Below are 15,172 nucleotides of genomic sequence, written 5' to 3' on the forward strand. Positions count from 1 at the left end.
AGAAATCAGAATAGGAGGGAGATTATTCCAGGTTCTAGCTATGGAGTGGGAGAACAGTGCTTTTCCTGCAGTATTGTTAGCTCTAGAGATACAGAGGAGGGGTTGTCGGAAGATCGGAGAGGACGATTTTGTATTATAATGGGTGAGAAGTTGGCCTAGTGCAGGTTTTTTTTCTGAATGTTTTACCACATTGCAGGCAATGACTAATTGGTGATAGGTTAGTAGCTGGGGAAGTTCCAGCCATTGCAGTTCCTTAGAGCCTGGCAATGGTGGGTTCTAAAGGTGGAGTTGTTTGCAAATTTGGTGAATTTATTATAACATGATTTGAGTCTGGCAAGGTCAAGTTTTCTAAGCTGGGTAAGAATTGGAGCAGCATACATGAGGGTAGACAAGAGGTGAGTTTGGGCTAGGGTAATCTGTGCTTGTTTCGAGAGGGATTTCCTATGCCTATATAGTGTTCACATTTTTTTATGGACTTTTTTGATAGTTTGTGAAATGTGGACATCGAAATGTAGATTTTTATCAATTTTAACGCCTAGGAGTTTGGTATGGCCAGACAGAGAGATAATAGTGCCCTTTTTGGAGGAGATAGTGAAGGATAGAGGGATGGAAATGGTTTTGTTGGGGGGTGAAAAGTAGTAATTTGGTTTTATTAGGGTTTAGGATAAGTTGGATCTGAGTGATCCAACTTTCCACAGAGTTAAAGGATTCTTGGGTGAGTTGTTGTAGGGTGGGAAGTGATGGAGCTGAACAGATAAGAGTTGAATCATCAGCGTATTGTATAAATGAAGCATGCTATGTGGTGGTATGGAGATTATTGGTAAATATGGAGAAAAGAAGTGGGCCTAATATGGAGCCTTGCGGTACACCTATGGTAGTTGGGAGTAAGGGGGATAGTACACTTTGCCACTGGACAGATTGTTGCCTATTTGACAGATGGCTTTTAAACCAGGCTATAGCGGAAGGGGCAAAGGATAGGGATGCTAGGGTGTCTAGTAGTAAGGAATGTGAAACCATGTCAAATGCTTTAGAGAGGTCTAGAAATATTGCAGATACAAAGTTATTATTATTTCTATGCTGGGTGATCAGATTGGTGAAAGAGAGCAGAGCGTGGTTGTGCTATGGTGTTGTCGGAAGCCATGCTGTGTGGGGGAGAGGAGATGGTGTGAGTTTAGGAATTGTGTTACTTGAGAATATATACATTTCTCTAGTATTTTAGATAAGAGGGATAGAATGGCAATGGGGTGATAATTTGAGTATTCATAAGAGTTTCCGCCTTTATGTAGTGGAATAATGTATGATACCTTCTATAGCTGTGGGACATATGCTTCTTGTATGCAGCGATTGATAAGAATACAAATAGGGTAGGATAAGGATTCAACAGCTATTTTTAGGAAGTTGGCTGGTAGATTGTCGCTGTGTGGTAACAACAGAAGCACTGCACCATCCACTTGACACAACTAAATCTCTCAATTTCACAGCAGAAGAAATGTGGAAAAAGCCAAAATGTATTTGTGTGTGTGTGTGTGTGTGGGGGGGGGGGGGGCAAAACTAGGGACACTTTTAAATATTGCTTCTATAATCTTAGAACACACAGACACACACACACTTCCAAAAGCAGTTAAATAATGAAACGTAGCTTCCAACAGCAGTTTAATGAAACGGAGCTTACCGTGGGTGTTGACTCTGGCTGCAGCAATGATGTGATTAGTTTTCAGCGCACTTTTGTGTTTAAATTAAGTTAGCATGCGGTGCATGCATGAGTCCTCCGTTGGGTCCTAAAACTCCATGTTGTTAAGGTCTTGCAGCTGTAAAAGTGTGTGACAGTTTGTGATTCTACACACCTCTCAAGGCACCTTGCTAACATGGAAGGCTCCAGTTCAACTAAAAATAAAATATCAGAATAAGGAAGATTTCCTTAATCTATTGGATACACTAAAAACCCTATCACATAACTCCATCTTGTAGTGGCTTTTGTGTGGTGACTTTTGGTTAGTGTTCCATGTTTGAAAGATCCTGGCTACCAGACCTCTTTCACCTTCAGAAAACTGGTACCACTCCACATAAATACCCACACCAAAGATTTTAGTGTTTGTCATACTATAAATAGAACCTGCTGACATGATAGATATCTATGCATCCCCTAGCTATGAAACATACTTGCCTTGCATTTCAAACAAAGCACTATGTTGGTCATCTTTAAAACCAATCTTGAGTGGGTGGGTATTCACAAATTCACCTCTAGGATATGTACTATCACTCTCCTTAATAGGAAAGTTAATTCACTTATAAATTTGGGGTGCACTGAGCAGGCTTCTCAGTTGTCAGCTAGACCTCTTGCCTTGTAATAACTGATGAACTAATAACTGACACTAATCTTCTTTTCATAAGCAAAAAGTCATACTATCCTTCCACACCTTATGCAGTGTCACTTATAAAGAAAATGAAAGGGACTGACTTAGGTAATGACATCAGTGGTACTCCAGTTATAACAGCCTCCCAAATGAGTGAGCTCCATATACTAGGCCCCTCTGTGTTCTACTTTCTAGCTAGCAAGTTTACCTTATGACCCACTATATGTCTGTCTAATCTGTTGACCCTCTTTTGTGAGTCACGTTATTAAACGTCTATTAAAATCTAAGTAGGCTATATCCACATACCATTCCTTTTCAACTGTCTTAGCTACCCAGTCAAACAACTCTGTCAGCTTTGTCTGACATGACCTTCCTTCTGTACAATGTAAACCCACAAATAGAATGTCTAGCTACAAAATCAGAGCTGTTAGATTCCTATGAACTACAAATTATTGTTCCCCTCTGTAGACTGTTTTCTTAAGGTTACACACAGAATACTGATTATAGACCATAAGATGGAAATCACACCGGGACTTCCAAGATTGCTGCACAATGAGTAACAGCTTAATTCTGGCTCACCCAGTGTGAAAACAGAAACGTAGCAGAGGAAGCCAGTGGACCTACATCTCTAGGTAAATTTCAGTAACTGGCTAGGAAGTGCACTGCCTGGATGCCAGGAAAAAAGAAATACAGAGGGCTTGAAAGAAAATCAGCTACAAAGGGTGACAAAAGAACAATGTCTAAAAAAAGTACTGCAGCTGTTCAACAAAAAGTAGTGCAAGCTCCAGATGTGACTTCCAGTAACCTAGAGGAAAATATAAGGCAACTGCACACATTCCTGACTAAAATAAACAAAACACTAACGGAGTATAGCAACTCAAACAGTAAAAGGTTGGAAAATGGAAGAAGCTTTAAATAGATATTCAGATAAGGTGATAAAACTCCAAAACTCAGAGGTCAAATGAAGAAAAGGCTGGCTGAATACGAGTCTGCACAAGAAGAGATGTTTAAAAAAATAATAGAATTAGAGGACAGAGCACATAGGGAAGACTTGAGATTTTCTGCTGTACCAGAGAAGCTGGAAGGAACAGACTGTATTAATTTTATGAAAGCACAAATAAGAAACTTGACTGATATTCCACAACAGGAAGTGTTAATTGAAAGAGCATATTGTGTGTATGCTCCAAACCTTGGTTATGAGAAAGCAACCTAGACCTTTAATAATAAAGATGCAATCATAGCATCAGAAGGACTTAATTCTGGCCAAACCATGGCAGAAGGACAAATTACTAAAAGCTGGAGACAGCAGAGTGTTTGTGGAGAATGACTAATTGTACACCAGGCAAAGGAGGAGAAAATTTACACCTTTATTTAGCTTGTTCTTGCTCCCATCCCACCTAACACTGACTGTACACACTTCTTAATTGTGTTTATACTCATTCACCACCTGTTTACTACCTACTACATTTACTACGTTTTTGCCAAATATCTCAATGAATCCATTAACCATTACAAACCTATCCCAATTGCTAATACTATTGTGTATATAAAAAAAAATTGTATTTTAACATGTTAAGTAATGTGACTTATAACATGAACTGACCAAATTATTATGTACGTCTTAACTGAATTGTCTTATCTGAAAATGACCTATCCAAAATGTACTGTATACACTGTATAACTATATATGCACACACACACACACACATATATATATATATATATATATATATATATATGTACACAACTATTATAACTGTCTTATCTGAAATTTATTTCATGTATTTGGTTTCCTTTCATTGTATTTGTATTTGTACTTCCTTTCATTATCTATTTATATTTTTCTTTCTGGAGCTTTTCTCCCCAGGACTCCATTGAAAATGGGCCCCAGTGGCCCAATGGACTATCCTGGCAAACAAACTACAAATAAATAAATAGTGAATGTTGGGATGCAGGTGTGAGATTCAAACTGCTGTACTTAGCTACCTTCAAAATAATTTTCTCTGGAGGAACAAAATCATTTTTTGATGAAGTACATGAGGAAATACAAAAGTCTGTCCAACAAAAAGGGAGCTGTGAAACAGGAAGAGATACTCCTACTTGTTTTTCTGGTAATAAAGACTAGAGAGAGCTATGCCAATGAGACATTTTCCAATGTTTCAACAGAAAATGCTTGAGAGAGGAAAAAATCATAGCAGTTGACTGGAAGAATCAAGAGTACACTGGAATTGAAGCAGAGACAGGATCTGAGAGCTGGAGATGAACAGGAATAAAACCAGTAACTTGGAAATTGTCAAACGTGGGACTACAGAGTAATAATTATATTTGTGAAACATGGCAGAACAAGAAGATCTAGAAATGTTGGACTTTCTTTGACTTTGTTAAACTTGTAGGGGACTCTAAAGCATATGCCCTACTTCATATCATTAATGTTCAGAAAAATACTCAGGAGAGTACTGCAAGTAAAAAATTTTTTTCTTAATGGTACTATTTGAATAATGCATGGTTTTCCTTGCGTGCTATAAAGTACAGTTTTATCAGTTGTAAGTGCAATTTGGATACTAATGTAAACAGGTGCGCCTGTTTTTTTTTTCCTTTCTCTCTTCCTGCTTGCTCAGTTTTAAGAAGTGTAGCCACTGCAATGTAAAAAAAAAAGAAGAAGAAAACAACTGTCTAAAAGAGCATGACAAAAGAAAAATTAGTGTACTAATTCACTCATTCTTACATAGGGGAATGACTGGGTTAAGGCCCTTCGTTTAATCTAGTAAGAAGTTTTAAGAGAAAACAATTAAATCAAAAAGAATACTGAATATTATAAGGCTATTTTTCTAGTAAACAAATGCAAGCTTGGCAATTTTGTGCCTGGTTCTCTTGTCTCTAGGAGACAATCTGATAAAGAGAAATGGCTTGGAGAAAATGTTTTCTGAAAGTATTCAAGGGCTTCCCAGCTGAGAGAGCTATAAAGATAAGACAATGCCAGACAAAACTCAGTAGAAGCACAGGCTGTATCTTGTATCTTAGCATGGATTACCTTTCTTTTAGGTTATCTCAACTGTGTGTGTGTGTGTGTGTGTGTGTGTGTGTGTGTGTGTGTGTGTGTGTGTGTGTGTGTGTGTGTCTCAGTTTGGAACATTTGCTCCTATTGGATGGGTTAAACTTCAATATTTGAAGATGTACATAGTTTTGTGTATTATTATTAAGTTAATACATTTTAAGGGGTGTATTTATTTTTATTTTTTGAGGGCTATCTATAAAACAAAAAGTTTTGTAAGATGTGACATAGGCACAAATGGATATGACAAGAAACAACTGTATAAAAGATCAATCTGTCAAACATACTTGTAACACAAAAGATGGAACTAGACATTAACAAAAAAGATGTTATACATAAATTGTGGGAATAGTAACTTTTTAACAATGTGATGCTTTAAATCTCCTTAAACATTAATGGTCTCACAGATAAATACAAAAAAGAAAGAGTAATGAACTATATTAAAAACATGTAGACTGCAAATAGTTATGCTACAGGAGACACACTTAGAAAGAACTGAAGTGAGCGTATGAATTTAACAAAGACAGGTTTTCAAGATGGTTATTCAGTGGAATACTTGGAGCAAAGGAAAAAGGAGTACTTATATTAATTGCAAGAGGAGCTCCAATAGAGATAGAAGAGAATAAAAAAAGATAATAATGGTAGATTTGTAGTACTAAGAGGCTACTGACAAGGGAGGAGGATTACACTTGCATGTATTTATATTCCACCAAAAACTGCTATAATGGAGCTTAAGAAAATTCTGTGAGAAATAATCAGCTTTCAGCAAGGAATATTATTTACTGGTGGGGACTGACTGAAATTTCATGCAACGGTGAATATATGTCTGGGGGGCCCAGAAGGGAAAATATAACAAAAGCAGATATTTTTTGAAGAAATTTATGAAAATATTTGTCATGAAATATGTGAATTCAGTGCTAGGAGTTCAGAGTGAATTTACATATGATTACCCAAGATATATTTCACAGGAACATGTGCATTTAATTGAAGGTCTTGAGATATTTTAGATCATGCACCGATAATAAATAAAATAAAAACACGGGGTAATGAAATAAAAATGAGACACTGGTACTTTCTCACCTATCCATTGAAAAGAGAGGAATTTAAGGAATGGGTAGTGGAAATTATTCAGGAGATATTGGAGAAGATAGAAATGTCTTCTGAAAATACAGCTGAGGAGTGGGCTAAAATTAAAGTGGAGTTTAAAAATAGGGTGGAAATAAAAGAAAGGGAGATATGGTTAAAAAGCAACAAGAGTTATTTAGAGGGACTGACAAATACTGAAGTATTGCAAAATAGGGTAAATCCCACAGAACAAGAAGAGGAGCAACTGCAGAATGCTAAACAGAAAATAAGAGATTACCTTGATAATATGCATGAGTTTAGAAAGATTACTGTTAAGCAATTGTTTTCTGATAATAACTCTAGAACACAAAAACGTTTAGCACAATGACTCAGGCAAATGAAAGTAGAAAAGGCTGTTACCAAGCTTAGAATACCTATATTAAGGAAGATAACAAGAGATCCTTTAGAAATATTAGAAATATTTCAGAAATTCTATGAAAGTCTGCATAAAGTGTTTGCGTGGCTTCTGTTTGCTCTGAATATTGTTGATCTGTGTCTGCATTTTATTTTGATTTGAAGCTCTTCATTTAAGGTTTGATCACTTTTATTTTGTATCCTATTCTAGAATTACATTTGCTTTGTTTTAAGTTTTCTGTTCTGTTGGAGCTTTAAGAGTTCTTGCCTAGGATCAGTTAAAAAAGTTACCAAAGAATTCCTTTGCAAACTGTGAACAGCTTCAGTTAATTAGTGGGAGGAGATGAGAAACAGCATTGCTCTTATATTTAGAAATATTTGTACTTGGCTGAAGTGTTTGTGTGCCTTCAGTTTGCTCTGAATATTGCTGATCTGTGGCTGCATTTTTCTCTGTCACACACACCCAGTTCTTCTTGTGTTCTTAAATTTAGTATTTTTGAGTTGCCCCGCCCCTACTGTAAATCTCATTTTAGATACCCCCCGTCCCATCACATCAGCTCACTCTACTGGGTAGAAAGATATAATTTGGGAAGGCCCACCCCTTAGTTTCTCAATCTTGAATTATCATGTTTCCTCCCTTCCCACTTAACCTAAAGAAAGAAAAAAAATTACACTTTATTTATCTGCTTTTACTGTATTTGTGTCTCTTCCTACTTTATTACTTTAGTTTGCTTTTGCTGCTTGTTCTTAAAAGTCTTCAATTGCATTTTTCCTGCTGCATTTATTACCGTTTGTTAGCAGCCTGATTAAATTGTAACTGTTGGTCTAAGCCTTCTAGTTTAAGTACTTGGGCTTCAGGCCAGTTGTTTTACATTAGGAAGGTTTGTGGTCTACACTCTTGTGGCAGGAGAACTAGCTTACATCCTTATAACTTGGGAATTGCTAGTTGAAGGCATAGTGTGTCTGTTATTCTAAAAGTATCTTAGTTCTGGCTAAAGCACTTGGGCTTCAGGCCAGTAATTTTACATTAAGAAGGTTTGTGGTCTATACTGTTGTGGGTGGAGAAGGTAAATGCTGCACATCTCAGCTGGGAATTGCAGGTTAAAGGCCTATTGTGTCTGCTTATTTGAAGTGTTTCTTTCTAAAATTGGTGCACCTTGTTTGCTGTAGCACAGACTAAAATCAGACTTGCTGAGTCTAGCTCTGTTTGTGTAACTTAAGCATTGGAGAGGGTTCCTGCACCCTAGTGGCAGGAGTGTGCAGTTACAACTCATCTGATTGAAGATTGCTGGAACAGGGCTCAGTTTTGAGCTTTTTTTATTGGTTAATTGGTTAGTTTGTTTAAGTTAGTTTGCTCTTGTTTGCTACTTTTATATTTAAGTGTGTTTCTCCTTTCCTGTGCTAAATCAACCTAAACATAGTTTAAATATCTTTAGCATAGTCTGGTTACAGGTTTTGCTATATCCAGATCTGTTTGTGTGATTCCTGTGTTCCTGCTATGCCATCTTGTATTAGCCAGGGCCTGCATGCACTTAGTGGGAGTAAGTGAACTGGTTGGAACTGGTCTGGCATAGGGTATTTAGATAAGAGCTCAGGGACAAGGGTTGATTGGTCAATTCCCAGTATTTCATTTTACTTTTGTTTTTGTGCTATTTAAACCCCTCATTTGCACATATTTGTGTTTGTTGCATGCCATACACCTCGGCTGAGCTGTTTTAACCCTTTACAAGGTATCTCAGCTGCATTTTCCCCTTACCACCACTCCTCTGTAAGTGAGAACCTCACTTGCAGCTACTGTATTGAATTTATCCAGCCCTACTCACACCTATAGGTACTCTCCTCAGATATTACCCATTCTACTATCTCTTACCTCTCTTCCACAGATTCTGACAACCACAGAAAAACAATTTCCTATGGTTTTTCCTGCTAGTCTGGTTGATATGGGCATCCTGAGAGAGTGTAGCAATTGCCTTACGTACACAGGCAACTCTCAACTACTACCACCTAGGAACACAGTATGTGAGAGATGCAATTACATTAAGAACCTAGAATCCTTGCTGTCTCAGTCACAAGCTAGTACATCTGTCACCAAGAAGGTTGTCTGTGCAAACACAACAAACACCATACCACTAACACCACCCACACCTGTACAACATACTCTTACATATGTGAAGGTTCTCAACAAACACATATCTAAACAAAAAAGACCTTCGAAGCAAAAACACACACTCAGATCACAACCATGGTGCACCAAGCGCCACACACAGTGCACATGCCTCTGTCTCACAGCCTCTAAGGCCCAGCACAAACCAACATACTAATCATAGGAGACTCTATCATGAGACACACAGAGATGTGCCCTTCATCAGGCTAGACAAGGAGAAAGTCATGGTAAGTTGCTTGTCAGGTGCTACAATCCGCTGTATCACACAGGCACTCAAGTCTCTTAACAACAGGTACTGTTATGACTCTTTCATAGTCCATGTTGGTGTGAATGACTTGAGACGTACCACTGTGGACTATATGGAGAGAGACATGATTGAGCTCATTGAATGTGCGTCTCAGGCAGGTATGTCACTAGCCTTAAGCAGCATCCAACCGTCACCTAGAATGATGCCTCAATACAAACAGAAAATGACTGACTTAACAATTGGCTTAGTTTCTGGTGTCATTCCAAGGGGACTCTGTACCTGACAGCCTGGGAGGACATGATTGACAGACCACGATGCTTTTCCAGAGATGGCCTTCATCTGTCTCCCCTGAGCTTCAGGCTTCTGGCAAAGGCTCTTGCCTCCTCCAGAGTGCCTTTTTTACACAAAGCCACGAGCACAAAACTACCAACATGAGAAATTTTTCTAAACTAAATTTAAAGGTCATGTTGCTAAACGCTAGGAGTATTAACATGAAGGTGCACTCACTGCAAGCATTCCTCACCCTGGAGGATGCTGACATTTGTGCAGTCACTGAAACCTGGTTCAAAGCTGCGAAGAGCATCCCAGCCTTTCCAGGTTACTCATCCTATCATACTTTCAGACCACAAACGGAGGGCTACAAAGCCAAAGGAGGTGGAGTTTCAATACTTATCTAAGACCTACACACCTCCAGGCTTGTCAAACGGTATGACGCACAGGAGACACTTCAAAGTGCAGTTAACTCTTGCAAAAACACCTATTCAAATCATAGCTAGCTGCAGAGCCCTAACCAGGACTCAGGACACCTACTCCACCTATTTGGACTTACTTGAGTCCATCAAGTTTCAATCCTGTACCCTGATCATGTGTGACTTTAACTACCCAGCCACAGAGTGGCAGACCTATTCTAGCCGAAACATAAATGCCCTGAGATTCCTGGACTTCATCAGTGCCAATGCCTTGGATCAGCTGGTCAACACCTCCACACGAGAGGTGAAAATATCCTGGACCAGGTACTAACCAACATGAGTAGACACTGTAGCACCCCTACAGTGTCATCCTCCTTGGTACGATCCGACCATAAAGCGATCACTTTCAAAGTCACCATCTCCCCTGACCCCCCCCCCCTTGTTGTCAAGGACAAACAAAACAATGTTTTCAAAGCTGACTACAATCTCCTGAGAGCACATATAAGAGCTTCACAGCCACCATCCCTTCAAATGGAACGAGCACTAATGTACAAGCCTATGCCAAAAAACTATACGAGCACCTACATAGCTGTATGGACTCAGCAATACCTGACAGGACAAAATCATCTTCCTCAAGGAAGAGAAGAGTAAACCTGTCTGGTGGACAGCAACAATAAACAAACACTATAATAAAAAAATTGCTGTCCAGGACCAAGAAGGAGCAGATGCAGAGTTGGAAGCAATCCCTCATTTGTCTGAACAAGCAAATAAGGTCACTGGTGAAATCCTCTAAGGCTAACTTTGAGTCCAAATTGGCCACATCCACTAAGGACAATACCAAGGCCTGCTTCACATATGTCTGCAATCTCAAAGATAACACCCACATCTGCTCTGAACTGGTGGTGGTCAAGAACACCACATACTCAAATTCCGTAGATACAGCCAACCTGCTAGCAGACAGGTTCAGTGAAAACTTAACCCCCCTGTCCTCCATCAGTAAACCAGGACATCCTCATCACCTGCCCCCCTCCTGTCATCACCAGGGAGCAGGTCTTTAATGCCCTTTCAAAGGCAAAAAAATACAGTCTCCATGGGACCCGACAACATATCTGGCTGCATCCTACATGAACTCAGGCATGAGCTCTAAGCTCCACTAAACATCCTATTCAACCAAAGCCTGAGCACTGGCTTCATCCCAGCTGAATGGAGGACAGCCACTCTCATCCCTCTACACAAAGGTGACCCCAGGGAATCATATGCCTATCAGCCTAACTAGCCTGATCTGCAAGACCATGGAATGCATTATCATGGACCTTATAAACAAGGACACTGGCAACCTCCTAACACTTGACCCCACACAGTTTGGTTTTGTCAAAGGGAGATCATGCCTATTAAACTTGGTCAACTTCTTTTGAAACAGTCACCAAAGCCATGGATGAAGGGAAGATGGTGCACACCACCTACCTTGACCTAGCCAAAGCCTTCAACACTATTCGCCACTCGGGCATAATAGATAAACTCTCCCAGCTAGGCATCAACCGTATGTTACCAGATGGGTAGCTAAATGGCTCACTGATAGAACCAACTCAGTCAAAATAGGGGAAAACACCTCTAATAGTAGACCCGTAACAAGTGGTGTACCCCAAGGATTGGTCCTGGGGCCTCTACTGTTTGGGATATACTTTTCTGAGGTGCAAGCCAAAACCAGTGGTCTGTGGCTTACCAAGTTTGCACATAACTGCAAGCTGGGTGATGTCTTAAATTCCCCTAGTGATGTGAACATCCTCCAAGAAGGCCTTACCCAAACTAATGACTGGTGCCAGCAGCATGGTCTCAAACTGAATGCCAAGAAATGCATCATTATCCCCCTTGGGGGAAATGGCATCCCCACTAATTATCACATTAATAACAATGTATTAAGCATGCAAGCAGTCGTGAGGGACTTGGGCACCCAGGTTGATAGTAACCTGACTTTTGACCACCACGTTGCCTCCATTGTACAGAAGGCTTTCTACATGGCCCACCTCATAAGTAAGGATATTTCATCCAGGAACAAGGAGATCATAACATCCCTGTACTCCTCCCTTATAAGACCCATTATCGAGTACAATGCTCCCTTCAGCATGTACCTTGCCAAGCACATGCAGCAGCTGGAGAAACCACAGAGGTTCCTGACCAGGAAAATCCAGGGTCTCAAACATCTGTCCTATACAGATAGGCTAAAAGTCCTGTCCTTCTACTTAGTCTCGTACAGACTGCTCAGAGGTGACCTATGTCTGGCATACAAGACCATCTCAGACCCAGCCTTGATGGAGTTGCTGCATATCCATAAGTCAAAATCCACTCGGGCAACCCATATGCAAGGCCTCAACCTGGTCTGTGACATTAATAGAAGTTGTTGTTGGGACAGATTTGTGTCCCAGAGACTCCCCCATCTGTGGAATAGACTCCCTCTTCATGTTAAGCAGAGCACCTCTCTAGCCCTCTTTAAAAAGAACCTGGATAATTGGATGGGAAGCAGAAAATACACCACTGGGATTCCACCTATGTCCCTGCTGGAAAGGGGAAACATGCACTGACTTTGTGAGAACATGGGGGAAATTCTTGGCTAGGCTTATAAGGGCCTTTGGGCCAACAGCCTAGTATCATCCTATGAACCTATAAAGCAGAGAAATATGGAGATCAAGAAAAGGTACAAATGAAAATGTTATGGAAGAATTAAATATGCCAAGGTCAGAGGTAGATGAGGCTCAATTACTAACGGTTAGGATAGGAGGAGATGAGATAAAAATGGTGCTGTATAACCAGTCTACAGGAATGTCCCCAGGAATAGATGGTATTCCTGTGGAAGTGCGCAAGCTAGGAGGGGTAAAACTGAGATCTGGAAGGTTTTGCTTAACAGCATTTTAAGAGGAGGAGAAGTACCAACATCCTGGGAGAAAGCAGTGGTAGCTGTAATACCTAAAGAAGGTAAAGATCCATGAGATCCATCTTCATACAGGCCCATTTCAATACTAAACCATGATTATAAAGTATTATGTCTACAATGGCTAAAAGAAAGGCAAAAGTGATGCCAAAATTGATAGATATTGGTCAGTCTGGTTTTGCGGAGGGTGGCAAATATTTGACAACATTAGCAGAACACTGATGATCCAGAAGGAAGCAAATAATACCAGTGCTGCTAGTGGGGCTTGATGCAGAGAAAGCATTCGACAGAGTAAGCTGTGACTATATGAGCAGGTCAATGGGTAAAATTATAAGGTTGATTAGGAGGATACATGAGGGATCATAGGGGAAAATGAAAGTGGGTGGGGTCCTCTTTGATAATTTCTGCTTGAACAGAGGAACTAGGCAGAGGTGTCCTCTCGCCCCTTTGTTATTTAAATTAGATTTAGAACCACTGGCAAAGAAAATAAGGGACTCAGAAATTCAAGGATATAATTGGTATAGTAGTCAAGAAAAGCTGTCCGTATTTGCAGACAATATTATTTTCTACCCGACAAACCAGAAAGGGACATTACAGTGTTGTGGAACATTTTGAAACACTTTCAAATCTTTTCAGGATACAAAATTAAAAAAGCTAAAACAGAGGCAATAGCTGTAAATTATATACTCACACAGAAATTGGTTCAGCAATATCCATATTAATGGGGACATGATAAAATGAAATATTTAGGGGTATGTAGTAAAAATGATTCTAGTGCGGCAGCTAAAAATATGTGGAAAGAAACTAAACAAAAGATAATACATAACAGAGAAAATTGGAAGCTCTGTTATATGGATTTCAACAGGATGATACAAATAGCTAAAATGCTTTTAGTCCCTTTAGGCTTATACACAGGTCAGGCATATTTTTGGAGGGAAGATGGCAAGAGTCAAGTGGGATAAGCTGATTCTTCCAATAGAACAGATCAGATTGGAATTACCTGATTTGAAGTGGTATTTCAGAGGAACATAGTTAAGACTCCTGTACATAGCAAAAGCAGAAAACTATAATTCAAAGGGAAAGGGATGATGATGAAATAGGGGGAGCTCAGGAAACAAGGAGAGACTGAGATTTTAGGATTAGGGATACAGACAGTAGACAAGATGGGCATGGAATTTATTGGAGAAAATTGGCAAAGAAACCAAGTTATTGGGAGCAAATAACTAGAGAGGGAAAGGGAATAGAATGGGAAGATGCCAATAATTTAGTTAGACTGCAGGTTAGAGATTACCTTCTCTATCAAGGACTGATATCAGAATACAGGCAAAGAGAAAATAATACAGGGGTCCTAAATGAAAGACCAGCACTGGTAGAGTTTTTAGTTGAAACTAGAACAGAAGCTGGCATTAAAAAGGGAATAATTTGTAGAATATATACATTATTGCATGATAACTATAAGGATTAATCAGAGGAGGTTAGAAAGGATTGGTATGAGAGACTGGATAAGCAATTCACAAAGAAACAATGGAGGATATTGGGATGAGAGACTGGATAAGCAATTCACAAAGAAACAATGGAGGATATATGTATGTCTCCCGAATATGCAACAAAGTCTAGAAGATTTAGGATCTTTGCTTGGAAGTATTTGCATAGGTATTTTTATAACTCATGTAAACTCCAAAGAATATTTCTCAGGTAGACAGCAAATGTTGGAGGTGTGATGGGGAAGAAAGTGGCAACTACGAACATATTTTCTTGGAGTATAATGAGTTGGCAGACTTTAAAGATTGAAACCACGAAGAGTGTGTCAAGGTGTGGGAGAGAGACAGTAACCAAAAACACAAATTCTACATCAGCCCAAAGTCAAGTAGGAGAGCGAATCCAAGTTTATTGATCACACCAAATCACAAAATACCAAGTTGAACACTTTCGTCCTGCAATGGACTTCCTCAGAACTTGATTTACAATAAAATCCAAAGCTCATTATATAGCCCACATAGTCAAACAATTACGATAGCAATTAAACAATAAACAAAATGGTAGAGTAAACCCATCATGATTTAAAGAAAAATCCAAAATAGTTAATATTCCCATTCAAACCATGACTAGGGGGATATTCCATACAGCTAAAAAATGAGTAAATAAAAAAACTTTAATAAAAAGAAAATAGCAAAAGATGTTAAAATATATATATATATATATATATATATATATATATATATATATATATATATATGTATGTTTCTGGATGCGTGTTTACC

The sequence above is a fragment of the Protopterus annectens genome, chromosome 9.part0 (assembly GCF_019279795.1).
Source record: "Protopterus annectens isolate FY-2018-M chromosome 9.part0, PAN1.0, whole genome shotgun sequence".
NCBI lineage: Eukaryota > Metazoa > Chordata > Ceratodontiformes > Protopteridae > Protopterus > Protopterus annectens.